This window comes from Puma concolor, chromosome A1 (assembly GCF_028749965.1).
Source record: "Puma concolor isolate L17-30 chromosome A1, mPumCon1.1.hap2, whole genome shotgun sequence".
Lineage (NCBI taxonomy): Eukaryota > Metazoa > Chordata > Mammalia > Carnivora > Felidae > Puma > Puma concolor.
In genome coordinates, this window is record NC_141667.1 from 236,759,568 (window position 1) to 236,787,357 (window position 27,790).

The window sequence follows — 27,790 nt, forward strand, 5'->3', positions numbered from 1 at the left end:
TTTCGTGTGTTTTTTCCCAGATAAAGGCCTGTAGTTTTCCCTACATCGAAGTCTTAACAATGAGCTCACCTGCACGTTTCCAGTGAAAAGGACAATGTATAATTTGGGAAGAGAATACATGAAAACACCAATGATTTCATATGTGGAAAAATACACATTCCTTTAAAGGTGAATTGCATTCACTTTCCAGGCAGCATTTAGTTTAGTTTTAAAAAGCAAGGTCATTATTTCCGGCTCTGTCCTCCAATTCAGTGACTGTACAAGGTCTAGAGAAACACAGGTGTCCATAGCGACTCTCAGGACTCCCACGGATTACTACCCCTGCCTAAGAGGAATAGTATTTGAAACCACTTTTTCCTAGTGCTTAACGCTCCATTCCAGTACCAAACCCTAGATAGCAATGTGCTTTCTTATTACGAAGAATACAAGGGCAGTTAACTTAAAATCATCACAGTAACAAATATAGTACCCCCTAACATCAGATTACGAGTGGGGGACAAAGTGAAATGAAATGTCCAGCGACAGGCTGCTGGGAGGAATGGAAGACAAGTCCCGATGGTGACATTGGAATTCATGCTGTCCTTGCCTCCACTGGGCCCTCATCTTCCGTGTACTGATTCGTTAACCTGGGGGGGGGGGGGGGCGGTCCTCAAACTTTCACAAATCAGAACAAATCTTAAAAGAAGCCATTGTAAAAATAAAACAAATAAAATAAAATAAAATAAAATAAAGCACTGTCGTATCATGTAGACTTCGGCTCATCCCCTTCTGATTGGAGAGTGGGCTCTCTTTTCTACGTTTCCCTTTAGTGCCCACAGGCAACAGACATAGTTTTCACACTGTCGAATGCTCTACACCACATTGGTGGGTCTTTTTCTCCCGTTTAACCAGGGATCTGGCGCTTTGTGCAACCATGCAGTCACCAGCAAAAAGTAACTTTGTGATTGGGAACATCACGTGGTTGGAGGCCTGCAGAGCCCAATCCACAAATACAACATTTTGGCTTCCTCACTTCCCGTTACAAATTTCCCTTCCTCTATCTTAGTAACTGATGTCCTTCCCGAGAAAACCTCCTATCTATCACTCACGCACCTCTAGCATCTTGAAGTATTTTGCTTTTATCAGAATGTTTTGGGAAACCTATCCTTCAGGCTGTAGCAGTGCCTTTTCGTGTCTAAAATGCTCCTTATCTGGCAGTCAGTTTAAGTCCATTTATGTGGTTTGGCCAGGATTTCCACTTCATAAAAGATGAATTCACTGAATCTAAAAACATATGTCCTTCTACAGATAATTATTCTCTTTAAACATCTGCCTTCTCTTATTTTCTCTCATCTTCTTTCTTCACGGTCAACAATTGGGTGGGGGGAGGGCTAATACTCAAGGATTGAAAATGTATTCTGTAATACTGAAGAAATCTTAGAATTAAATAAGGTCTCTTATTCTATTATAGTTCATTGCTATGAGCTATCAACTCACATTTTAAAATAATACACGCCATTATGAAGAAATTATTTTTATATTTACAAGGAGGGAAAAGATACACGTTTCCTTAAATAGTTACCAGCATAGAAGCCAGGTTATTTTTAAGCTTTACCAAGATAGAATTTTCTAGCAAATAATTTATGTCAATATTAATTAGTGATTGTTCCTGAAATTATAGTTACTTATATGAATTCTGGTTGACATAGCCATCTGCGTCATAATATCATACAGTGAGCAGGTCTGAAATCAGTCACACCTAGGACTGAACCACAGCTGTGTAGCTAATATCTCTGTGATGCTGGGTAAGTTAATCAATCAATCAATCTCTCTCTCAATTTCTTCATAAAGTAATGGACACTAAAACCAGCACTTTAGGGTTACTGTGAAGGACAGATCTGATCAATTAAAACAACTAGTATTTGGCTTGAATTAGACATCTACTGATCTAACCTGCAGAATTAAAGATAAAATTGGTCCTCCACAGGTTTACAGAGTCTTTAAATGGGGAGAAAGGAAAGGAAGGGAAGGGAAGAAATGGGAAGGGAGAAAATGAGAATATTGTAACGTCATCATGCTGAACATCTGGGGTCAGCTTTGATGAACTGTGTCCATACTGCTCTAGGACAGAGGAGACCACAGCTCTGGCCAGGAGCTGAACTGGATGATGATCTCAAAGACACGGAAATTCTACCTACGTGTAGAGGTTGCTATCAGGTGTGTGTGCTTAGCTGCAAGCCTTTTCTTTAAAAAAAAAATTTTTTTTTAATGTTTATTATTGAGAGAGACAGACAGAGTGCAAGCTGGCGAGGGGCAGGGAGAGAGGGAGACACAGAATCCGAAGCGGGGCTCCAGGCTCCGAGCTGCCAGCACGGAGCCCGACGCGGGGCTCGAACCCACGAACGTGAGATCACGACCTGAGCCGAAGTTGGACGCTTACCCGAGCCACCTGGGTGCCCCCAGCTGCAACCCTTTTGAGCTGAGTACAATCTGTTCATGCAGTGAAACGTCAGAACGAGTGTGAGAGTTGAGGCACTGGGGGTGAGAGCAAGTGGACTGAAGAGAAAGAAGGACATGGGTGCTGGGGTAAAAAAAGAAAAACAAAACAAAACAGGAAACATGGGCCCGGGACATTGTCTGGAGATCTCGGAGTCCAAACCCAAAAGAAGCCAATAAAGGAGGCATACAGAAAGAAAAAAAAAAAAAAAAAAAAAAACGCCTACAATTCAATTCGAAATAAGAGGAGACACTTAGAAAGGACAAGCAAATTGATTAATGACACTGACAACACTGCGACATAATGTTCAAGGTGAGGGTTTCAAACAACTTCTGGGGCGTGTGCGGCGGAAGAGGGACCTTTCCCTGAGCTTCCATTTCCTCACCAGGAAACAAAGGGCTCGGGATGTTCCTTAAGATTTCTTCTGGCTCTGCTCGGCCACTGTCTCAAACATTAGACCCCGTGACGCGTGCGAGGCTGTAACCCGGGGTCTAGCCCATCCGGTCTAGACCTGCCGCAGGCAGGTGCCATCAGAAGAGGAAGGCCGGAAGCGGCTTCCTAAGCCAGAGGCGACGCGATCTCGGAAGGTGCGTGCATCCGAACGCCAGGCCCCCGGGTGCTGCCGTGGTGACGCCTTTCTTCTTTGGAATGGCTCCAAAGGGAGGGCAAGACAACTTAAAAAGGCAGGCAGGGACCGGCTACCGAGCCTTCCGCCTGAGACCTGCTGGGCGTCGCCCACGGGGAGCCCGCCACGCTCCTCAACGTCTCTTCTGGGGGGCGCGGGGGGAGCCTGGCCACAGACCAGCGTGGGAGCCTGTTCAAAGGCACATTTAGGACGAGTTATGTGAAAACTGCCCGCAACAACGCTTTCTGTTCCCCCTTTTCCCCCTCACATTGTTAGCATTTCTCAAATCAATGTCTCCACTTCCCTTCCTGTATTTTAATCTGACTCCCAGTTGGTGGAAAAGGTTTCAAAACCGACCCCGAGCTGATAAATAGCACCGGCTCGAGGGTAATAAAGGAACAGGGTCGAAGACTGAACTGAAGCCGGGGTTTAAGTAAATAACTACGCACAAGTCGGCGATGTGATCAAGAAAAATTTCATGGAGATGTTGCATGTTTTTGTTTCAACGTTATGATAAATGGAGGCAATGCATGGGGAGTGAAAGCATGATTTTAGGCTTGGAAGGACACTATAGAGCTCATTTCGATTCACTAAATATTTATGAAATCTTCTTGGTGCTGGGCAGTACGGTTACAAAAGCACGTCAGATGAAGTCCCTGTTTTTAAGCCGCTCTAAGTATGTTCCGGAGACGGACGTAACCCGTGCCAGTGCTGGGTCTCTGCTGCGCTCAAATCCCTGCTCTGCTCTGTCTCACAGGCCTGACCCCTGCAGGCTGCGTGCTCCGGGGGGGGGGGGGGGGGGAGGCCCCAACTGGGCTCTGCCAGCAGAGCTCTGGCAAGAGATTAGAGGGTGAGAAGGCAGAAGCCAGGATCTCTCCCCTCTGCCTGCAGGTCTCCAGAAGCAGCCCCGCTTCCCCTGGGGATCTTGCTCCCTGCCGGGACAGGCCACTCCCGCAGGGTGACCCAGCTACTAGGCCCATACTACCCTGTATTCCCTTTGGCCTTGCAGCCTAGGGCGGGGGGCACTTTCTGTGGGGGTTCACCTCCACGTTCTCTCTCAGACCTTGTATTGCCTCTGCAACCGATTCTTTGAATTAAAACACGCGATTTTAAATAATTAGCCTAGCTTCTGGATTCCCGGTTAGACTCGGATATACAATCCCTTGATGCTAACAAAGCAGAACAGATGTTCTTCCAGCAAAAATGACCATGAGCTGTGGGCTGGGATGAAGAAAGAAATGAATTTTGCTGGAAGTCTGGAGAAAACTTCACGTAGGTAGAAATCCCTATCATGATGGAACCACTGACAAATGATAAGGGTTTGGTCCTTGAAACGTGAGCGAAATCTTAACAGTCGAGGGAGGAGGAAGGAGGCCATTCCATAGGGGGGACAGCATAACCAGAAGCTTGGAAATATGCTGCATGTTTCTGCACAGGGTGTAGTGAGAAAAAAAGAGGTAGCAAACAGGGTACAGAAAGGCTCCATTGTGAGGCTCCTGAAAGCCCTTCCAAGGAGTTTGAGATCACTCGGTAGGGAAGCGGGGCCCTTAACAAGTTTCTAAGCAGCCACAAGTTTGCACTCCGGCGTAAAGCCTGGAGTGAAGGAGGTTATGACGTGGAGATCATCCACAGTAGCTTCTAGAGTCGAACAGAAGGTGATGACATCACAACCATCGTGAGGGCAGTTGAGAACACGGAGAGAAGCGGATTTGCCAGACGTATTGACGAAGAGAAGGACGGGATTAGGAAAAGATGGCTTGTAGGTCAGGGAGTAGCGAGAGTGTAAGAAAAATCCCATGTACCGTGTCGAAGCACAGAAATGAACAATGATGCGTTAAGCCCATAGGTTATAGGCAATGAGTCTGAATTTTGAGTATGTTGAGTGTTGGGGTGGGGAGTGTGAAGAGGGTCTTAGAAATGTGAGTCTGGTACTCAGGAAGAGGTGAGGGTTAGGGATTTATATCTGCAGCGTAAATATTTCTATTTGGTCGGGGCATGGCGATGGACGAGGTGGCCACAGGAAGTGATAACAAGTTAGTGAAGGACTCAACTGAACTCTGAGGGACACCACACGTAATGGCCAGAAAGGAAAAGAAGAACCAGCAAGGAGGTGGAAAGACACAGATAGGAACTTAGGCAAGGGAAATAATTTGGGTGTTAAGAGAGAAGAAAGAAGTTTTAGGAAGTAGGAGGTGGCCGTGAACATATAAGAGCACAGATATCAAGCGAGATCATGACTGCAACGTCTCTCGGTCGGTGTTGGGATGGTTATTTTACAGGTTGACTTGTTGAGTTGTAGGAGGTCATCTTCTATTCTTTTACAGTTAAACTGCCCAAGGACTCAGAACTAGGGAACAGTAAAGCTGGACCAGAATGTTTCCCACCCAAGAGTCCACTCTCCATGATAAAAACCGAAGCTTCTCAAGGAGAAGTTCCAAAAGACTTGGCAGTCTACATCAAAGCCCTAACTCCCGTCACTGCAAGAAATGCAGATGCTGTTGTTGGTGGTGGTGGTGGTGTTTTGTTTAGTCATTTTTTATATTTATCCACGGAACCTAAGAGAACTTACTTCTTAAAAAGTGAACCTACTCACCAGATCAAACATCCAAACAAATACAAAAATCAACCTCTAATTGAGGCATTTGAACTTAAACGATCCTTTCTGTCAAGTTCGGGTGTCAGCACGTGCCTGTACGATCTCTTTGGACATTGTACCTTTCCTTCATGGGAAAAACACATCTATCTTGAGAACCAGCAGTGAATACTCGAATGTTTTCCTTTCCCCGATTGAAACTTGCTAGAGGTAAATGAATTTCTAGTGTTATGTACGGAAAAATAATGTCCTGGCCAAGATCACAATGTATTTGTGAAACTTTCCGTTATATTTGAAATTTTTTTCTCATCTACTGTTTTTAAAGATGAAAGCAAGCACTGCTGTTTTATTTTTCACCATTTTTGAAGCATATTCATATTTTCTCTTAAACTCTAGGGATGGATCGGTGATAGGGCATCCTGGAAAGGCACAAGCTTTAGGAGTCAAAAAACAGTCAGTACAGATTGTACCTCCATCATTTCCTGGCTATGCAGTCTTGGGGGCAATAATTATAATAGGCAACACAGCGGGTGATACTCTTTACCTGGTGCTATATTGAATAAAACGATGGATGAAACTTAAGTTTGGGCATTTTAGCATCTTATTTAAAGGTCACATTTGTTGACTGCAGCTCGGTTAAGATTAGGACTCAGTTCTGACTGACCTCAACGGTGACAGTGCCCAGCTATGACATTTCAGCAGCCTCACAAACACTACTACTTAGACTGAGTGGTTACGATCACTCAGTCAAAGCTCCATGCAAAACGCCCAACACAAGGTAACCTCGGTGGATAGGTGGACAGTTGGGGATCGGGGGATGGTAGTTTAAAATCTAACCTTGGGGCTCCTGGGTGGCTCAGTCCCAACTCTAGATTTCTGCTCAGGTCATGATCCCGGGGTCATGGGATTGAGCCCTGAGTCGGGCTCCTCGCTGAGCGTGGAGCCTGCTTAAGATATTCTCTTTCTCTCTCTCTCTCTCTCTCTGTTCCCCCTCCCCTGTGTGTGTGCACTCGAGAGCCCTCAAAAAAATTAAAAATCTAACCTTGCTTAGAATTAGGACATCAACCGCAAAGTAAGGATTCTCCCAGGTAGTGTATACTATGCTGTTCGATCCCATCCGGACATAGTCAATTTTTTAAAAACACATTCTCTGCGAACCTCAATACGGCACAAAATTACTTGTGAGATATCTAATGATTTGTGATAATGATTTGTAAGGTATCTAACGATTTGTGATAATAGAGAATGAGATGACACCAAGTTTGGGGATTCATTTGACCCCACATTTGAAATCAAAATGTCCCTTTTTAAAAAGGGAGGGCGGGGGGCGCCTGGGTGGCGCAGTCGGTTAAGCGTCCGACTTCAGCCAGGTCACGATCTCGCGGTCCGTGAGTTCGAGCCCCGCGTCGGGCTCTGGGCTGATAGCTCAGAGCCTGGAGCCTCCGATTCTGTGTCTCCCTCTCTCTCTGCCCCTCCCCCGTTCATGCTCTGTCTCTCTCTGTCTCAAAAATAAATAAACGTTGAAAAAAAAAATTAAAAAAAAAAAAAATAAAAAGGGAGGGCGGAACTGCGGTGTGGGCTGGAAAGGAACCTTCCTGGGTAGAGGAAGTTTGGGACACTTCCACCTGCGCTGGGGCCTCTCACTGACCACATGAGTCCTAAACTGCCAAGCTACCGACTAATTTCTTTCACACTCCTAACTCATTCCTTTACGCACCCCTTTAGGATGCAGAGGATAAAATCCTAATGGCTCTCAGCATATTTCCTCCTGGGTAAGCCCAAATGAGTCCCCTCTCTGGGGCTCCCACTGGGCTGCCTTGGAACTTCCCAGAGCACTGGCTGAGAAAATCTCTCTTCAGTCCCTCCAAATCACCCTCGAACCTGCTACTCTGACGAGGCCGGTGCCATTATTTAGTGCGCGGCAGCGCTGGCTGTTGAGGGTCAATTATTCCATTGACCAGGCATTACAATAATTCCTGGTAATTAAAAGAGGTACTTAATGTGAATCTGGGTGCATATTGAAAGAAACATTAGTCCTTTTGTCGTCTTGGCAAGTCCATTGTTCTGAGCCAGGCCCAACCAATTAACATCTTTGCCAATCCCTGTCCGATGGAGCTTAAAAAGGGAGGGAGGGGTTGGGGGGAGGCAGTCAGATGCTAATTTAGATACAATTGTGTCAGGGCTGTTTGCGGGGGGGGGGGGGGGGGGGGGGGGGGGGGTTGCTGGCTCTAAGGAAGCCACCAGGGTTTAATGAAGCAAACAGCTTGGGTCCCAGTGACCCTGCAGGGGTAATTTTAAAAAGACCCCTCTGTGTTCCTGTGCCAAATAGCAGAGGGCCATCACAAGAAGCCCTTCCTTTAAAAAAAAAAAAAAAAAAAAAAAATGAAGAGAGGGATAATCATCCCTCATGTTTAATCTGCTCATTAAACAAATCTCTCAGGCGGACTTAACATGAATTAGCACTTCTCTAAAAAGGTAAAATGTGACATACAGCAGACAGTTCAGATCATTTGAAAGGTCACCGTTCTTTATTATAAGCTCAGTTGTTGTTAATGTATTAATATTCCACGATACTGAGCAAAGACCACCACCTTCATTCAACCTTGCGAGCAAAACAGTTTGTTTTCCTAAGTAACTGGAAGGACAACAACAGGAACACATTCGTCAGGCCCCAATACAGATCTAAGCACAAGCTAAATACAGAAGACACATTTTGCTCCTGTTTTTCAAACACAGGAATTAAGAGGGGGGAAAAAAAATCTGAGTCTGGTTAACACCATCTACTGCCTTCCGCCTGACTCGGGGTAGGCTCCCACGGGTGGCTAGGAATGTGATAGATATTTGGGCTTCAACTGGTTCTGCATAAATCTCAGAAGCCCAGGGCACGCTGTCCCGGGGGACCACCTGGCCTGGAGCACCACAGCCTGGACAAGGCGATTCAAGGGGCTACGGCCCCAGGAAGATTCAGGACTGACCGGGTCTGGGAGGCAAACTTCCTGGAAAACAGGGGTATCTTTTGTCCACAAGCAAGACACCGCACTGACATAAACACCTCTCTGCACAAATCTCCCAGCCTTATCTAAGGGGGATAATTAGTCTTCTTTTCATATTTACTTAATCATTCCAGGGTTCTGTGAATGGCCCTGTGGTTACCTTAAGATGGTGTTTACAATGAGACACGAAGACACAATTCTCTAGTCAGCCTAAACCTCCCAACAGGAAGCTTATACCCACTGAACGATTGTTTCATTTGGGAAGAAGAAAACAAGCCAGGCCTGGACCACTTTTGGAAGAAATATTTAGTGTTTCCTATCACAAGGGAAAGAGGAAGGCACGTTGCAAGAGAGATCGACGCTAAAACAGAAACCTGCGCACCAATGTCCACAGCAGTATTGTTCCCAATGGCCAAAAAGTGGAAACAACAACACAAATGTTCATCCACGGATGAATTAAGAAACGCAATGGAGTATACCGTGGCGGGGTTTAAGACATGCTGCCTGGAAATATGGCACCCAGGCACATTAATTTTAAGCTGAAGGCGTTTGAGAAAATGGCAGAAGAGAGGTTCTTTCTGTTCTCCCCCTTCTCCCCTGAAGCAGTTCCTAAGACTCTCCGGTAAGAGGTCTCCTCCCTCCACTCGTGGACCCACTGCAAAGAATCCAGACAACAGACCTCGCTAAATGCCCCCCAGTTTCTTACACTTAGCTCAGACCCTGCGCCCTATCATAACTTTCCATGACTTTCCACTCTTCACCAAACCTGGTGTAGAACCATTCGGGTTTAACCATTTCTTTGGGCCTTTATGTCCTTATGACGGTTCCCATGTGACATAAAAGTTACATAAATACATTTGTATGCTTCTCTCCTGTTAATCTGTCAGCTTAATTAGCAGACTCGGGCAGGGGACCCTAGGAGGGTCAAGCAAGAGTTCTTCTTCTACGAAACATTCAGTGGAGTCATGTTATTCGACCTTAAAAAGGAAGGAAATCCTGACATGTGCCACAACATGGATGAGCCTTGGATACATCATGCTAAGTGCAATCAGCTAGACACAAAGGGCCGATATTGTATAATTCCACCTTATATATGAGGTGCCTCGTCTAGGCAAATTCTTAGGGAAAATATCATAGGAGCTGGGGACAAGAGAGAATGAGGAATTATTTCAGAGGTTTTGACTGGGATGATAAAAAAAAATTCTGGAAGTGGATCATGGTGATAGTTGTACAACATTATCAATATACTGTATTGTACACTTAAAAATGGTTAAAATGATTAGAATACAAAATATGACATGGTTAGTCATAATTATATTTTTTATTAGCTGCATTATTCTGGGAACGCATGTCATTAAGCTTGTGAAACTATTACCTGGAATAATTTAATTATAACTATAATAACACTGATGTTTACTCAGAATTTTCTTTTTAATAAACTAAACAAATTATAAGAAATATGTCAACAACTTCAAAGTGTATCTGCAAAGCTTTCATACTCAGCTAAAATGTGTCAGATTTATTTTTTTAATGTTTAGTTACCTATTTTTGAGAGAGAGAGAGAGAGAGAGAGAGAGAGAGAGAGAGAGAGAGAGAGAGAGAAAGCATCCCAAGTAGTCTCCAGCTGACAGCACAGAGCCTGATGCAGGGCTCAAACTCACAAACCATGAGATCACGGACCTGAGCTGAAATCAAGAGTTGGACGTTTAACTGACTGAGCCACCCAGGCGCCCCAAATGAATCAGATATAAATACAGATATTACTGTATTAAATACAGATAAACAAATTACTGTATTAAATACAGATAAACAAACATCCTCAAAGTTCAAGGCAAGCCATGAACGAGATAGTTTTTAAAATAATCCTTAACACTGTTTGCTCCTCTTATCATCCAAATAGTATTTTCTACTTTACGGACTTGTTATTTAAAAGTATCACACGCGGGGCGCCTGGGTGGCGCAGTCAGTTAAGCGTCCGACTTCAGCCAGGTCACGATCTCGTGGTCCGTGAGTTCGAGCCCCGCGTCGGGCTCTGGGCTGATAGCTCAGAGCCTGGAGCCTGTTTCCGATTCTGTGTCTCCCTCTCTCTCTGCCCCTCCCCCGTTCATGCTCTGTCTCTCTCTGTCCCAAAAATAAATAAACGTTGAAAAAAAAAATTTTTTTTTAAATAAAAAAAAAAATAAATAAATAAAAGTATCACACGCAAAAAATCAAAACCGTTGGGTCAAGCGTCCCCAGTACGAAAGGGCCGGGAAACTAAAATGCCGTCCAAGCAAATGGAACCAGGATCACGACTGCCTGAAAGAGAGCCGTTCCTCTAAAGTCCTCTTCTTTGGAAGAAAGCAGCGGTTAGTTGGCATCTGAAATGTTTTCTCTCTTTGGAAACTGTTGCCTGAACAGTAAGTCATGTCAGCTTTGACTCCGTCCCCTTGAGGCCTGAACCAAGTGAACCCTGAAGTCACCATTGAGCAACTGCCGCAGCCGTGGGGCGTCTGGAATTTGTTGAGGGCACTGAGCCTTAAAACAGAACAGCTGTTGTGGAATGCTGTTACAAGACACCTAGGGGGACTGGAGGCCTCAGGGACACCCTCGTCCGTTCTGAACAGGGAGGCCAGTCACCGCTTCGTTACTTCCTCGGGAGACAGGTTGCAAAGATGAAAAAGTGTCCAAGTGCGGGCCTGGACACGACAACCCGATGAGTGAAACTATGCGCAACGTAGTGAAACTAAGTCACTGTTACCACAGCCCAGCGTGCACAGAATACAGTTGCACAGGCTGCAAGCACGTCGTAATTGGTGACTTCCAGACATTACTGAAACTGTTCCACTAAAAGATCTGCTGGAACAGACATGGGAGCAAATACAGTGTTATCTCGGGAGGAAACCATCAGGCATTAAAGCGTTATCTCTAAATGAGATTTCTAAGCTTGATCTCAAGTCACAGTATTTATACAAGTTATTTTAATTACAAGAGTTTGACAGGCGAGGTACTAGACCACAGAGTTGATGTGTTATCACAGAACCTTCATCTGAATAAATCTGCCAAGGATATAGAATAGGTCTTAGGATAAAAGGTCTTAGAATAAAAAAAAAAAAAAAAAAAAAAAAAAAAGCAATGCAGTAGGACTGTTTCACTCCTGGGAAGAACCTAGAAGACCTCAGCTTCTATATGAAGAGCCGGCTCTAGCATTCCATGCTTTGGTCCATCCCAGAACTCAGACAGAATCTCTACGGACTCCATATTCTACTGTGCTTGTTTAAGAGTGTAGTATGATGGGGCTGCCTGGGTGGCTCAGTTGGTTCAGTGTCCAACTCTTGATTTGAGCTCAGGGCACGATCCCAGGGTTTTGGGATCGAACCCCACATTGGGCTCCATGCTGAGCGTGGAGACTGCTTAGGATTCTCTCTCTCTCTCTCTCTCTCTCTCTCTCTCTCTCTCCCCCCCCCCACCCACCCCATACTCATGTGTCTGCTCCCTTCCTCAAATGAAATAAAAAAAAAAAAAAAAGAGCCTAGTATGACGTACGATAGCTGAAAGCATGGGGGCCTCGACTTAGATTAGAAGTTAGGACCATACAAAGGGGGTGGGTGTATAAAGAAAGACTGTAATGGCAAAAAGAAAATTGGAAAAAAAAAATCCCTGAGAGGCCTGCTAATCGATAAGGTCTCTGTCTTCAGAAAATGTCATTGGCTATTGCGCAGCTGAAAGACATCCACACATCCCCATCGTAGGTATCCTGAAGTGACTGTTGAACGCTTGAGTCAATAGGCCCTTCTGCACAGATAAGAAAAGCAAGAGAGAGAAATCTAAGACCTCCATCATGGAGAAACCCACTGAGGTGGCCAAGATTCCAAGTGATCGTAAATGGTCGTCAAACTGGGAGTTTGATTTTAGTTTACTTCCTCTTCAAAGTTATCATTTGTTGGAATGCAGCCGTATACCAGTTCTCTGAGTGTTTTCTACCCTGTTTTGACGGCTTGTCAACAAAACATGTTTATTAAGGGCACTGTGGGAGGAACAGACCAAGTTCTGAGGCCTAGTCAGGGAAGCGCACAGGACTGTCAGCTCACGGCAGAGAACCTGTCCTAAGGCTCTCCTTTTGTCATCTCAGTAATGAAGGAGAAGAAGCAAAAACCTGGGGAGGGAGTACTCCCAAAGGAACAAGAATGTGAAGAAAGGGCAGCTCTGGGGAGGCGAGGAGAAGAGGGCAGAGCATTTCATCAGGGAAGAAGAGAGGCATTCATGAGAGTGCAGAAAGGACCCCAGTGGGGTGCCGGGGAATCCGCAAAATGGGACAGGCTGCGGAGAGCCTAGATCTGGGTGGCGTTACCGGAATCCCTGCGGCTGAGTGACAGTGGGACTTTGGGCACGGTTGTCCGTTGTGTGCACCCTCCCGGGAGAGACTGAAGGCGGGAAGACCCGAAGCAATAAAGGATACGAAGGTGATGGTGGGGGGAGGGGAGGAGAGGAGAGACAAGGAGGTGTGGAGACTGATCAACTGTGAAGGGCAGATAGAGGAGGGGGCCCGTGAGATGATCAGAGGCTCGGGACACGGGCCGGAAGAAGAAAGACAGGAGCAGAGAAATTAGGGAAAATCTATTTGAAAGGGGGTGAGGGAGAGAGAAGATAAGGTTTAGACTTGCAAGGGTGAAGATCAGGACACAGCACGTCGGGCGGGCAGCTGGAAGGGACAGAGAGTGGAGGTGACCGGCCCCTTTTCAGAGACAGGTTTTCCTGAGGGGTGGCAGCGAAGAACAAAGACCAAAAGACCCAGACTTGGGAACCAGACACGGGAGCGTTGAATGAGGTTTACTTGGCCCCAGGCTTTCTTGCCACTTTTGTCATTCACGGTGCAGCAGCCGGGCAGGGCTATGCAGGCAGACTGGGAGAGGAGATGAGATGGAAGGGGCAGAAAGGGGACCCGGGGCAGAAAGGGGACCCGGGGCAGCACCGTCTCACAGGAGCCTCTCAAGTGCCCTTCAGGGAAGCAGACGGCCAGAGGCTGACGCTTCGCGCCAGCAGGCAGAGGAGGACCAGGGTGGGCGCGGGCACAGGGTCTGGGGTCCCGCGGCAGCTGGTGAGCCCCCCCCCCCCCCAATTCGCCAGCAGAGGAGAGCGAAGCGACAGAAGGGAGACACAGCAGGCGGAGGTCAGCAGAGGGACGGCCGGACTTTTTACTCCGCTGTTCTCACTTTTCAAATGATAGGAGAGACCAAAGTATTAAAAGACGGGAGGCGAGAGAGACAGAGACACGGGAGCGACAGAGATGAGAGCGAGAGCGTGAACGGGGATGAAAGCAGAATCAAGGTCCACCAAGCAGTGATGGAAGACAGAATCAGAAAACAGGAAGAGAGGCTGAATCTGGAGAGGAAGAGAAAATCTTGTCCGTTTAGACAAGCGCACAAGGGATCACACGAGGAAATCTTCCTTTAAAACCGTTTCTTTAAGTGCCTAAGGAGGTGGCCTGCCGAGAGACACGGAAGTTAAGACGTCAGAACTGGGAGCACAAGAAGGCGGACGATTGGCAGAAGGGGACCGAGGGCCCAGGGCTGGACTCAACGCACGTCTGCTTAGCTGTGCCCGTCTGTCCATATCCGTGCAGATGTCTGGTGCTCAATACTCAAGAAAACCCAGTGAAGGTATCTCACATCATTAAGATAATTTCTGTTCGGGTGCACGGGAAGAACTGTGTCTAACAGTTTGCTAGATGTTGAGGACCAAGCAAAGGAAGTCGCTGTCATCTTGTAGTAATTTAGAGCCTAATGGGGCGTCGTCCAATTCTTTTTTTTAAAGTTTTATTCATTTAAGGGGCGCCTGGATGGCGCAGTCGGTTAAGCGTCCGACTTCAGCCAGGTCACGATCTCGCGGTCTGTGAGTTGGAGCCCCGCGTCGGGCTCTGGGCTGAGGGCTCAGAGCCTGGAGCCTGTTTCCGATTCTGTGTCTCCCTCTCTCTCTGCCCCTCCCCCGTTCATGCTCTGTCTCTCTCTGTCCCAAAAATAAATAAACGTTGAAAAAAAAAGTTTTATTCATTTAAGTCATCTCCACACCCAACATGGGGCTCGAACTCAGAACTCCCAAGATCAAGCGTATCATGTTCTTCTGACTGAGCCAGTCAGGTGCCCCGAGGAGGCCAATTCTGAAAGAGTAGGTCATGGATACGACACACAACACACCATAAAAGTGACCCGCAATCACTGGGATGGTTGTGGAGAAATGAGGGTAAAGAGGGAAACTATGCTTAACCACTGACATTTGAATCAAAACTTTAACCACGAGCAATTCGGCAAATCGAGAGGAGTATGCCACTTTAGCAGAGAAAAGGCACGAGAGGCGAGAGGCGAGTGAAGCAGGCTGAAAAGTCCCCCAGGGGTCTGACTGGCCCAGGGCCTTGACTGTCACCTCACGGAGTCTGGGCACGACTCCGCGGGAAAATGGAAGGCAGTTGAGGGTTTGAAGCTGGGGACACCTGCGGCTTCCGAAAGCTCTCAGGCCGCAGTGGCTCCCAACCTGGGGACCTTGGAAAAAGAGCAACTTCTGAACCGCACGCCCCGAGGTGCTGACTCATTAGGTCTGAGGTGGAGTTTGCACAACCGTGTTTTTAAATGCTCCCCAGACGACTCCCGTTCATTTATTTTGAAACTATCTGTTTACTTCCTATTATTTTAAGCCGAGAATCCGACAGGGACTAAACCAAAATTGCAAACTCACAAAGCTTCTTTGTGTGGGAAGACACATCGAAGACACACGCGCCTTATGTGTTAGACCGGAAGGTGGGCAGAGCTATGAGGAAGAATTGAGCACGGAAAGAACGACGAGGCAGGACACTAATTTCTGAGCAAGAGGGCTGTCGGCAAAGGGCCCGGCAAGACCTCCAGCCTTGAGGCCTGGGTGGCCGGACAAGACTGCTGTGGTTGACGAGAGCGTGTGAGGAGGGCCGTAACAGAGAACGGTCAGGAGTGGCCTTACGGACCACGACAAGGACTCAGTCTGAATGAGGCGGGAGGCCCCGGGAGGCTTCTGCGTAGACGCTGACGCGAGACATTCAGGTTCTGAAAGGATCACTCAGGTGGCTGGGATGAGAACAGATTCTGAGGGCCCAGGATGGAAGCAGGCACGCCGGGCGGGTAGGGGTGGGGTTGGCGGGAAGCGATGGAGACCGGAGGCACCTTGCAGGGAGGGCTGAGATGAAGGGAAGGAAGGGGGAAGCAGCAGCCAGACTGGTGGTGAGGTCGGCGCTCCGGCTGAGGAGGAAAGTGGCGGGGCTGGCAGGAAGGGAAGAGGAGTCAGAAGGCCACGTCAGGGGTGACACCGCCTTGCTGGAGAACCACTCGCGCCGAGGGTGACAGGGCAGGAGGGAGACGCTGAGTTCCTGGTGTGAGTTACCTGAAACCAAGCCAGGATTTACAGCAGGAAAAACAAGCTTCATTTCTGCTGTGGCCCCACCCCCACCCCCCACCCCCGGTGCACGCACGCACGTGCAAATGTGTATGCGTGTGTGTGTGTGCGTGTGCAAGGTGCATAAAGTTAGTCGATAATGTCGCAGGTTGATTTCGAGAGGCCTAGAGACCAGGAGACATTTAGGAGGAGAGGGCCAGTGGAAACGGCTGCGAATTCATTCCATAAGTGTGGGCCTGGGGCTCGGGAGGAGGTCCTCACTGCTTAAGGAGTGGGGGGGTCACTGTCCAAGAGCAGTGGGTGAAAGAGCAGCATGGGAACAAAAAGACATGACGGAAGAAACTGAACAGCAGCGCCTGGGGCACCAACATTCCAGGGCAAAGGCAGGATGAGGAGCCTTTTTTTTTAATTTTGAGAGAGAGCAGAGCAAACGCGTGCATGTACACACCCGTGTGCCCACAGGGGAGGAGCAGACAAAGAGGGGGAGAGAGGCTCCCAGGCAGGCTCCATGCTGTCAGCACAGAGCCTGATGTGCGGCTTGAACACGTCAACTGCGCGATCCCGACCTGAGCCCAAGTGGAGAGCTGGACGCTTAGCCGATGGAGCCACTCAGGTGCTCCAAGAGGACCTTTTTTTTATTTTTATTTTTCTAATTTTTATTTATTTTTGAGAGAGAGACAAAGTGTGAGCAGGGGAGGAGCAGAGAGAGAGAGGGAGATGCAGAATCCGAAACAGGCTCCAGCCTCTGAGCTGTCAGCACAGAGCCCGACACAGGGCTCGAACCCACGACCGTGAGATCATGACCTGAGCCGAAGTCAGACGCTCAACTGACTGAGCCACCCAGGCGCCCCTAAAAGGAGCTTTTTTTAATGCATGATGCAAAATGCTTACAGAGAAACATGCACAGACACTTTGGAAAATCTTTTTTTTTTTTTTTTTATGGATACCACCTAGCTATGATGTAACAAAGTATTTCAAATAAATGGTTATGAATGATTACTTCAAATACTCATGATCCAAAATAGAAGTATCCAGAGGCATGGGATTTATTCTTTGCCCGCCAGATATGGGGATTCCTGTGGACAGAAGCTGGACTCCCTATTTCAAAAACGCTGGTCATTCGAACAAATAACTCAATCTGCTTGTACTGAGTAATGTCCAATGTTCTCCAAAGCTTTGGGGAGGGGAGTAAAGATATTACTGAAACTTCACTGCCAGTAAAAAAAAAAAAAAAAAAAAAAAAAAGGCAGACTATTAGCATCTCACTCCACATTCAGATGATGTCTTCTAGCTGTAATTGCATCCGCCTTTTGAAATGCAGAGAGGATAGTGGGAAAAATGGTTCCCTACAGATCTCTTGAGCAATCTCCCCTTCCTGTTCGGTGAACTTCTTCAGTGTCCTTCTTTTGAATCCCATGCTCTCGTTTCATTTGATTGCCAAGAATTTGTTGTTATCCTTTTCCATAAATACTAGTTACTTAAAACATGCCTAATCTACAGTCTGTTGTATCTAAATTATTGTGAATTATCTTTACTTAGGAATCTTCCAACCTGGTAGAGCAGCTGATATTTACGTGCTTGTACCTATGATATTCTCATTCACGTTGTCTTTATATGCACGTTTAAAAGGAGCTGTTCCCCTGAGTACCCAGTGATGAGCTATTATCAGCAGTTCAATGATCATTTACAAATAATCACCATATCCTGTTTGGAGATAGTTTCCCAGCTAATAGGCTACGGAGTGACTGTAGCTCAGCTAATAAGCTGTAGAGTGAAATCTAATCTCATGCTGAAACCTCAGCCCTCCATGCCAGTTTCTTTGCGATCAACGGCAATTTAAAGCATTCCTCCTTACTCCTCCCAGAAACTGACTTCTGAAACAACTCTGTTCCTGTTTCTAAGATCTGTGTAGGAAAGTAATGGAAAAAATAACTAAAAATTTAAATTTGTCCTTTTTAGTTGATTTAGTTTCTTCTAAGAACCACATTTTAAATTAGGTGTATATAATATACCTATGAATTTGTATTCATAGCTATGATACATTTTTACATAAAATATGCATCTACTGAGTATAAAATTTAACTCCTTTAAAGGCATACACATGCATATAACACTTCTCAGCTCCAAGTACGATGGGATTTCTTTTCTTTTGCATGTGCACAGAAGCTATTAGAGCTCCTTAGGCCCACAAAACTCCCAAGGCCCTTTCAGTTTGGTCCCTTTTCCCTTTTCCTCCTCTTCAAGCTAACTCTCAGCTTCCCTTACCCCAATTCTTACAAAATCCCCTGGCCCAATGCCATTCTTCGGCCACTTCTGGCACCACCCAGGCTTGCAGAATCGTGCAAAAGCGTGTCTTCTCCCAGGTTTGGTGTTTTCAGGAAAGCTCATCAGCCTCAGTGAGTTGCCCACTTCAGACAGCTCCTGTGCAACCCCAGAACTGTCTCCCTTACTCTGTCTCCCTTCGCCCCTCTGCCTCTCCTTCTTCACTACACCAACGGGACCCACTCACTGGGCCCACCTCCAAACACAAGGCTAACCGTACGACCCATTTGACTCCAAATTCAGTCATGCCTTAGACACCGTCCTGTACGGAACAGGGAGTTAGCCGTTCTTCTCCTCCAGATCCCAACTCCATGAAGCCTCATTGGTTCTCTTGCTTCTTCTCCATCGACTCCCTCCTCTTAGCACCAGGGAGCAGCGAGCTGACCTTTTAACTTTTATTTATTTTTGAGACAGAGAGAGACAGAGCATGAACGGGGGAGGGGCAGAGAGAGAGGGAGACACAGATTCGGAAACAGGCTCCAGGCTCCGAGCCATCAGCCCAGAGCCTGACGCGGGGCTCGAAACCACGAACCGCGAGATCGTGACCTGGCTGAAGTCGGACGCTCAACCGACTGCGCCACCCAGGCGCCCCTGACCTTTTAAAAATGTACATTGGATCATGTAATTTTCCTGCTCAAAACTTTTCAAAGGCTTTCCATCCCAGCTAGAGTAAGATCCAAGTTTCTCATCGTGTGTTTGATAAAGGCCCCCTATGATCTGGCCGCTGCTCACCCCGTGCCCTCATTTCCCGCCACTCTCCCCGGTTCCCACTACAGCCAAACTGACCTCTGCTCTCTACACAGAACACAACAGTCTCCGCACCTTCTGCTCGGCTCCTTCTCTCCCACTTTGGGCACTAGGGGCTCCTGCTTCTCAGTCCAACCCTAGCCAAGATGGCGGCTCCCTTGAGATGCCCCTCTTAGCACCCTATCTGAAGGAAGCACACGGTCACTTGCAATTCTCTGCGTATGTGTGATAACGATTTTTCATCCTCTTCATATGTTATTCGTTGGTTTCTGCCTGACGTTACCAGAATGGGAGTTCCACAGGAACAGGGGCCCTTAGTCCTCATCCTGGTTGTATCTCCAGGTCCTACAAAGTACCCGGTATATCACAGGCAAAAATGAATTTGTGCTGAAAGGCTACATGGGGAGTTTTTGACCCAAAAATGCTCCCAAACCATTTCTGACAGGTCGGTACTATGAATTGAGAAGAGTCCTATAATAAGTGCCATTTACCAAGCAAATACCGGAGAGACGCCACCACTTTTATGTGTGAGCACGCAAAATCCTCAGTAAACTGGGTTCTAAACCCTCCATCTGTGGGACACGCTCGGGAGGGTGGGTAAGCCGTGGCATGTCCCACAGCAAGGGGCAGCTTCCCAGGTGGGGCTGAGACGGTGGCCCCTCTTATCCAGGCTCGCGGCGGCACGGCGGTGGGCCACCCCAAGGTGCCCTGGCTCTCCGGAGCGTCAGCATCCGGATGAAGAGCTGAGGGAAAGATGCATCACGCTCTCCAGTGATATCCTGTCCCAGACCCACGCGAAGGCAATGTCTGATTAAGATGGCCACCCTCTTTGATGGCAACGGTCTCAAACCCGGGCCTATCTAACATTAACTCAGTACTCAATACTCAATACTCGGTGCTGGCATTTAATGCTTTCCTCCCTGGGGAGCGGTGGAAGAATACTTTCCACTAGGGGTCATTTAATGATCTGGCCCTCATGTTTATGCAAGAAACGGACGGCCAGCACACAAAACAACACCTCTGTGCTTCGCACCAAGGCGACCCGGCCTGCGACCCTGTGCGAATCACCTGCAGCACCGAATGCATCACTGCAGAGGAGAGGGGACACAGCTCGTGTTTTCAAGTTCGCTCCTTGGCTTTGCTCAGTCGACGGAGGGAGAGGAGCGGGTACTTCTCAAGCAGGGGGAGTCCATTTCCGGCCCCCAGCCTGTCCCACGGCACAAACTCTCTTCATCGTCGTGGACTCTCCACCGTGGAGCTCTGCTGAGTTGTCAAAATGTGTTCCAGGTTGTAAGTTGGCGAACGTGACTTAACCTGAGAGAAATGCCTTCAAACAAATTCTCATCACATCTGCCATGTCATTTTTTTTAAGCAATCCCTTCTGTTTCCACAGAACTGAAACACAGCTTTGTTTTTAAAGGCTAAATTTCATAGGACTTTCTTCAGCTCTATGGGATATTCACTTCTGGCAATAAAAGACTCCCACTGCGGGGGGGGCAGGGAGAACGGGGCTCCCAAGTGTTTTAACATTTCTGCTCCACGGCTTATATTCAAAATCAGTCAGTCCCACAAGAGTCAGGGGAAAAAAAAAATATATTCTGCCAAGTGTCGATCCCCAAGCTGTACCTTCTACAAGAAGTCTGATAGGTAGAGCTAGAAATACACCATTTGTGAGGGTGGCCTACTGATCGTCATGACAAAAGTATAAATATGTATCGGGGAGAGGAAATATCTATATTCGTTCTTCCGGTACGTCCTCGGGGGTTATTTCGTTAGAGTGAAAATCACAGAACTGAATGCAGAAATTAAGAAGTTTCACTGTTGTGAGCATGTTTTTCATCTATCTAATATGTACTAGGTACCAGATAGTCTGTTAGGTATTTAAAGAAATACAGAAGAGGAAAAAGATATGTTTTCATTTTCCAAGTCAGTCGAGTTGTCGGCAACTATACAGCGTTGGCCTAAAGATATACTCTTGGAAGTTGATTGTTTTTAGCTGGAATTGAAGCTTTTGGCATATAGGATATAACAGAGGGAGAAAGTTTATTTAAAAAAAAAAAAAAGGTGAGTAAAGAATCCTTCAGACCAATTACATTTAAAGGGATGGACCGTGGAGTAGGACAGACCAATGAAATATAGTAAAGTCACAGTCAGGAGAGACTGGAAAGGATTATGTATCAGAAGACAGAACTTCTAGAAGCAACGAGTGCTGAGTGTTGCCAGGAGATCAACCACTTTGAGGTGAAGAAGAGGTTATTGCATTAGGGAGGAAGGATGCGAAAGTGGTATTGATAATATCCAACAGGAAAAGAGTTAAGGTTTGCATAAAAACCCATGCTGAGCCTAAAATAATAGTCCTCCTTAAAGAATATTTTATTAATCTGCTATTGCGCCTTGAGCAAGTGTGAAGAGAGTTATGATCAGACCGCATCTCGAAGACTTTTTTTTTTTTAAAGAGCAGTGAAGTTGTTTCTTAAAGAGTCCTGAAGCCAAGACAGAGGAGGTGGGGGAAGGTGATTTAAACAAAAGTTGTCCGTACAATGCTCTGCCCAGGGGGTTTTCAACTTCCTGAAGTCTTAAGACCTTTTAATATTTTTAAAAATTCATTTAAATTATATATACAACAGATGACGATAATACAAATTTAACAGCAATGCACAGACACTGGTGTTTGCTGGGAAATGGGGAAGAAGATCAGAATTTACTTGTTTACTACACGTAAAACAACGACAGCAAAACAGGAAAACAAATTATTGTCGGAAGATGGAAAACAAGTAGTACTTAATTATTTGTCAAAAGGAAGTCTCCCTTAGTTGGTGGAATTTAAATTGTGTTCTCGTGATAGTCTGAGAGGTCACAGAAAAAAATGTCACATTGAAGTGAGGAAAAAGAAAGCTTCAGAGGTAGTATTTTCACGTAAGATTAAACATAGGCAAAGAAATGCACCTATTCCAATAAAACATCCACCGACAAGAAAGCCCCCAGGAGCCTGCACACTTTATACCCACCCCCCACTGGTTCAACAGCCCAGCCCCCACCAACACTCAGATGCCCTGCGTGGGCCAAGCACAGCGACCCTCCCGACCAGGTTCTGCACACAATGCCCATGTGTTTTTAGCCCTTTTGTTTTTATCATTTTCTAAGCTTGATAAAGAAAAAAAAGACAGTTTCCTTGTCAATTAAAAAAAAAGACATTTTGGGGCGCCTGGGTGGCTCACTCGGTTAAGCGTCCGACTTCGGCTGGGGTCATGATCTCGCGGTTTGTCAGTTCGAGCCCCGCGTCGGGCTCTGTGCCGACAGCTCGGAGCCTGGAGCCTGCTTGGGATTCTGTGTCTTCCTCTCTCTCTCTGCTCCTGCCCCGCTTGCACTCTCTCTGTGTCTCAAAAATGAATAAGCGTTAAAAAAAAAATTTTTTTTTTTAAAGACATTTTCCTTGTCAGTTTCAGAAAGTTTAGACAACGTATCTATGGGCACATTTGAAAGGTTCTTTAGCAAGGAAAACGGTGGTACTAAAATTCTTAGTCTGGGTACTGTTTTGGTCCTGATGTAAAATTTCAGACCAGGAATTTTAGAGCAGCTCAAAGCGATTTCACTTTTTAAAGAGAAAACAAGACTGAATTATTCAGGCAGCCTTTACAGAGTGATCAGTGTGCTCTGTCTCGTTAACGTGTGCTACTTTTGGTGAGCAGAAGGCTGTTTACCAACGCTGGAGATGCCAGTTTCCCCCCGGGGGCTCGGGGCTCTGTTCTACTTTTTTTTTTTTAAATCTCTTTGCCCACTTACCCTGGCAGTATCATCTACTCCCACGCCTCTAACTACCGTCCAAATAGTGGTAATTTCCAAGTCAGTATATTAAAATAAATGTTTTAGATTTTTTGTTAGAGTACACGATGCATAAGCAGCCGTGGAAACATTTATTCAAAAGCATTCTACTGGGATTCAAACACATATTGATGTACTTACTATTATTCTGTTAAAAAAAATATCAAACTAACAAAGCAAACTAGGAACCCTCAATAGACAAAGGAAAACTGAAGCAGGAGAGTTATTAAAAGCGAAGGCTCCCCCACCACCCACAGCACCCAGCTGGCTCGGTGGGTGGAGCATGAGACTGACTCTTGATCTCAGGGTTGTAGGTTCAAGCCCCACCCAGTTGGGTGTAGAGATGACTTAAAAATAGAATCTTAAAAACAAAACAAAACAAAACAAGTGAAGCCTTCCCAGGGCACATGGGAAGCGAGTTCCTGTCTCAGGGTCCTGCACATGGAAACACCTGCTTTGCTTTGTTGCCGCCTTCTCTCTCCCCGCTCGATTCAGTTTATTATTAGCGAAAGTTGGATTGAGGAAAGACGTTTTTCCTTACACACTTGTCCTGTCTTTAAATGGAAACCTTTTATCAGAGTAAAAGATATACCCAACGACAAAGTGCACACATCAGAGGTGTGCATCTCAAATGATTTTTTGGGGCGCCTGGGTTAGAAGGGGCTAGAATCTGAAAGCTTCATCCCATTTTTCTCATTTCACTCTCGCGGCAGTAAAACTCTGATGCTCCCTTTGGACAAGGCCCTGGGTCTCAGGACATTTTTCCTGTATGCTACTCAACAGCTACCAGATGGCACGAGGCTGTGGGCTGCTGCTTGGCAGGGATTTCCCTGCAGTGGCCCGAGGAGGCACTCTGCCCCGTGAGGCTGAGTCCTCAGGCCCTTCCCTCTCTCGCTGTCGGCATTCAGCACATGTGGAGCGTGTAAGGCGTCAGCTGTATTTCATGCCTCTAGTCTGGGATTAGTGACCTGTTTACAAAAGGCAGATGGCACTTGCAGATGTGACAAAAAATAGGGAAGCCAGAAGGGTGGACAGCATATGACAGGCACTGTATACACAACAGGGGCACAGAATCCCCTTCTAATCATACAAACACACAAAACACGTGCATTCAAATCCAACTAGAGCCAAATGCCACCATTTCCACACTGAGAATCTTCCGGAAAAAGAGCTAATTTAGATTTATGAACTAATCCCAGCGACAAATGCTTTATTCCACCATCACGGCCCCGACGTCCCAACTTCTGTTGTGGGGGTGGGGGCCATATTAGGTAATTTGGAAATCTCAAGTGCCATTAATCTTTTTAAAGTGTTTATTCATTTTTGAGAGACAGAGAGAGACAGAGTGCAAGCAGGGGAGGGGGCAGAGAGAGAGGGAGACACAGAATCCGAAGCAGGCTCCTGGCTCTGAGCGGTCAGCACAGAGCCCGACGTGGGGCTCGAACCACGAACCCGTGAGATCGTGACCTGAGCTGAAGTCGGACGCCTGACTGACTGAGCCACCCAGGCGCCCAAGTGTCATTACTGTTCAGTTACAGCTACCAAAGAACACACCTCTTATCTAAGAGACGACAGAACATTGCCAGCCAATTTTAGAACTACTTACTTTAATATGCTCAGAGGAAGAAACTTCCTTCAAACCAAAGGCAGCTTTCGAACAACGGCGTATGAGCAGAGCTAGCTAGCGATGTGCTAGTCTGGAAGGCTGCCCTCTTGAGCCCGTCATTTTCCCACATCCTCTTCCGTAGGGTTCTATTCAGTTTCTCTCAGGAATTTTGAACCTGCAATTCCCTTTGCTTCTCTTTGAAACACCCCTTCCTGCAATAGGCATCCTGGTTATTACAAGTTAATATCGGATTATTATAGGGCAAGGGAGAATCATGTGGGTCTAGGTAAATAAACATATCATTAAGGAGTAATGCATGGAAACCATCCCCATGGCTCAGTAAAAGGCCAATTTTAAAAGAGAAAAAAAATACCTACAAATACCCTGCTCTGCTTGAACTGCCCCCCTACCAGGTTGTGGCTGCTTTAGTGCAAGACAGACAGAACTAACAGCAAGAAAACAGCATCGCGAGCAGCAGGGGGACACTGAGAGTCCTCTGGGTCGGGGCCGATCGATCTAGGCCGTCGGTGGCTCTACCACTGGCCACCCTCCGTTCTGTTAATGAGCTGGAAAGGGCGAGTGACGTTCCTCGGACAATTAGCGGACCCAGGATTTAGCCTTTACGTTCCCCGCTTCGAGGAACATGCCTCTCATGCCAGGTGGAAGGAGAGAAGGGCAGAGTCCGGGATAGAGACGCAGGAGAACAGAGGCAGATGAAAGGAGGCTGTGCTCTAGTCTGGGGTGAGGAAGGGAATCTTGGGCAAAGCAGGAAGCGGAAGCAAGGGCGGGAGAGTGTGGCCTGCTCCGATGTCCTTGCTGCGGAGACCAGGGCCCGGGAGGGACAGAAAGGCCAAGGCCTCAGTGCCCAGCCCCCTTCATCTCCACAGAAAGGTCTCTTGGTCTCAGGGAGCACGCAGTCAGCAGGGCCTGGAGAGGGATGTGAGCAGACGGGAGGAGGCACGTGAGAAGGCTCAAGGGCAGAGGTCAACAGTGAGAGAGAAGCAGAGGCAGCAGGGAAATCGAGTTCTGTCCACCCGGCTGCTCTGACCTGGGCCCCATTCCTCCAACGTCGGACTTTTCGAAGCATGCTCAGGACCTTCTCGGGCCGAGGGAAGGTGCACGAACTTGGAAGTTGAAAGTAGCCACATCACCTGGGGAAACCCCGGCAGAGAAAGGGCTCACCCGGCGCAAGATCCCCCTCCCTTCCCAAGGAGGCAGACTTGGAGCATAAGCCAAGACTGACGCTGATTTTAGAATTGTCTTCTTGCTTCCTTCCCCCAGCCTGCTTTCTGAGAGCCTGCTAATGAGCAGAAAAGTCGGGAAGAGGCAGGCGGCAAAAGACAGTGGGAGCAGAAGCGGGGTGTGGCGCTTCTCCACAAATACATCAGTCCCCGAATACTGGCGAGTTGGGAGTGTGGGTGACGAGTGACAGAGAGCGAAATCCTGAGATGATTTTCCCCCCCCCGCAACACTGTACAACTGCCACCCCCAAGGACGGGTGGGATTTGTGGAGTCCCTTTGCGACGCTGCTGTGATGGCCGAGGGAGCAGAGGCCAACCCGACTTGAGCTCGTGCTGTTTGCCGAAGGCCGCGGACCCTCCCCGACGTGGGCACTCACAGCAGGCAGGAGCGGGACGCCCAAGGTCCTTTTATTAACCAGGCTCGGCCCGATGGTGTGGAAGTTAGAATACCGAGGGTGGCCTAGAGGGATGGGCCCCAGGAGCTTGATTTCTCATCTTTCTTGCCTCTGCCCCTTCTGCGCCCCCGAGGGACAGGCCAGTGTATACACAAGCGAGGAAATAACTAGCAGTGAAAACTCGCTTTGCTTCCTGTCACTCTCTGCCGGAGTTTAAATCGAGCCCTGAGCGGCCAACAAGACTGTCAATCAAGGCCTCAACGATCTGCAGGATTTTTCTGTGTCCCCTTGACGCACGCGGGCTGCGTCCGCGTTAATGGGAGTCCCACGTGGGTACCAAGAAGTGGTCTCCAGGTTTACCTGCAGTGGCGTATAGGAGAGGACTTTTTAGCCTTTTAAAGAGGAAGGGATACAGCCGAGAGGCAAGGGTTCTCCGTGCTTCCCCAGAATGCCACTCGGTGTTGGGAAAGGGCAATCACCTGTAAGTTTTCCTGTAGAACCAGGGCGAGGCTCAGGACTGAAGTCACTGGCCTGTCAGCATTCAGGAGGAACGAATTACTGTTCACTGAGGGCCTCGTCTATGCCAGTCTCTTCTCTAGGATTTCTTTCTTTGAAAGTACTTGTGATGTTTATTTGTTTTTTGAGAGATGCTTCACTGACCGAGCCACCCAGGTGCCCCCCTTCTCTCAAATTTCTAACAATCCAGTGGGTGAAAGACTTGGGTACACACTAGTGCGCAATAATAAAGAGAAAAATGTTTTTTTCACGACAAAATGATGCGGAGGGCTCCTAAGAGACAGAGAAGGCGCACAGCACTCAGGGCACAGTTGAAAGAGATGGGGCTGCTGTGTATTGAGGGGTGAACGGCTGCAGTTAGGGGCCCCCCGAGGCAGCCTGAGGTCAAATGCCGGGCCCCCTCCCGACCACGTGGCCATGGGTAGGTTCCTTAACTTTACCAGGACTCGGTTTCATGTCCATCAGATAGGAACGGCACTAAAGATTAAACACATAGTGCACTCAGTAAAGCGCCCGGCACTTGGTGAGCTATTCTTATCATCATTAGCATCGGCCTAAGCACAGAGGCATTCAGGAAAGCATCTCTAGATAAAATTAAAGGACAGGACTCTCCTCTAGATCATCCCATCCGTGAGTAGGGACGAGGGACTTGTGGCTAATTTTTAAGCTGGAAAGCAGATGTCTCTTTGGCATAAATAACATTCAATGAGCTCCTGAAAATGACAGCGTGCAGGCCATCTTTTAATGGTTAGGCAGGCATCTTTGCCCAGCATGCCCCATGGGGTTTAATAAATATTAACCAGAGATGATTGCTCAGCCCCCCGCCCCCCAAACCGTTCCTGAACACGAAGTGCCAAAAATCAAGCCCATAAACGTCTTACAGGTTTATGGTAGGCAGGAGCTGCTCTTAACCTGGAGAACTCCATTTTCTCTTCCCTGTTTTTCACGGACTCTGTTTTGCAGGGAAAACGCGCACGTGAAACGCTGACAGGCTGCGTAGGACTGTGGCACTGTCCTTTTCATTTAACCCCTTTGGAAATCTGACCTGCACTGATTTCA

General features: G+C 47.3%; 1 protein-coding gene and 1 long non-coding RNA gene across 10 annotated transcripts in view; one reads left to right on the plus strand and one right to left on the minus strand.

Annotated features, from left to right (window-relative positions):
• ATP8A2 (ATPase phospholipid transporting 8A2) overlaps positions 1 to 27,790 on the minus strand; it is a 651,437-nt gene that overhangs the window by 134,207 nt on the left and 489,440 nt on the right. The window lies entirely within an intron of this gene.
• On the plus strand, positions 5,427 to 6,276 carry LOC147584881 (uncharacterized). The gene is made up of 2 exons (XR_015254057.1): positions 5,427 to 5,904; positions 6,091 to 6,276. It is a non-coding gene; the product is annotated as an uncharacterized LOC147584881 (long non-coding RNA).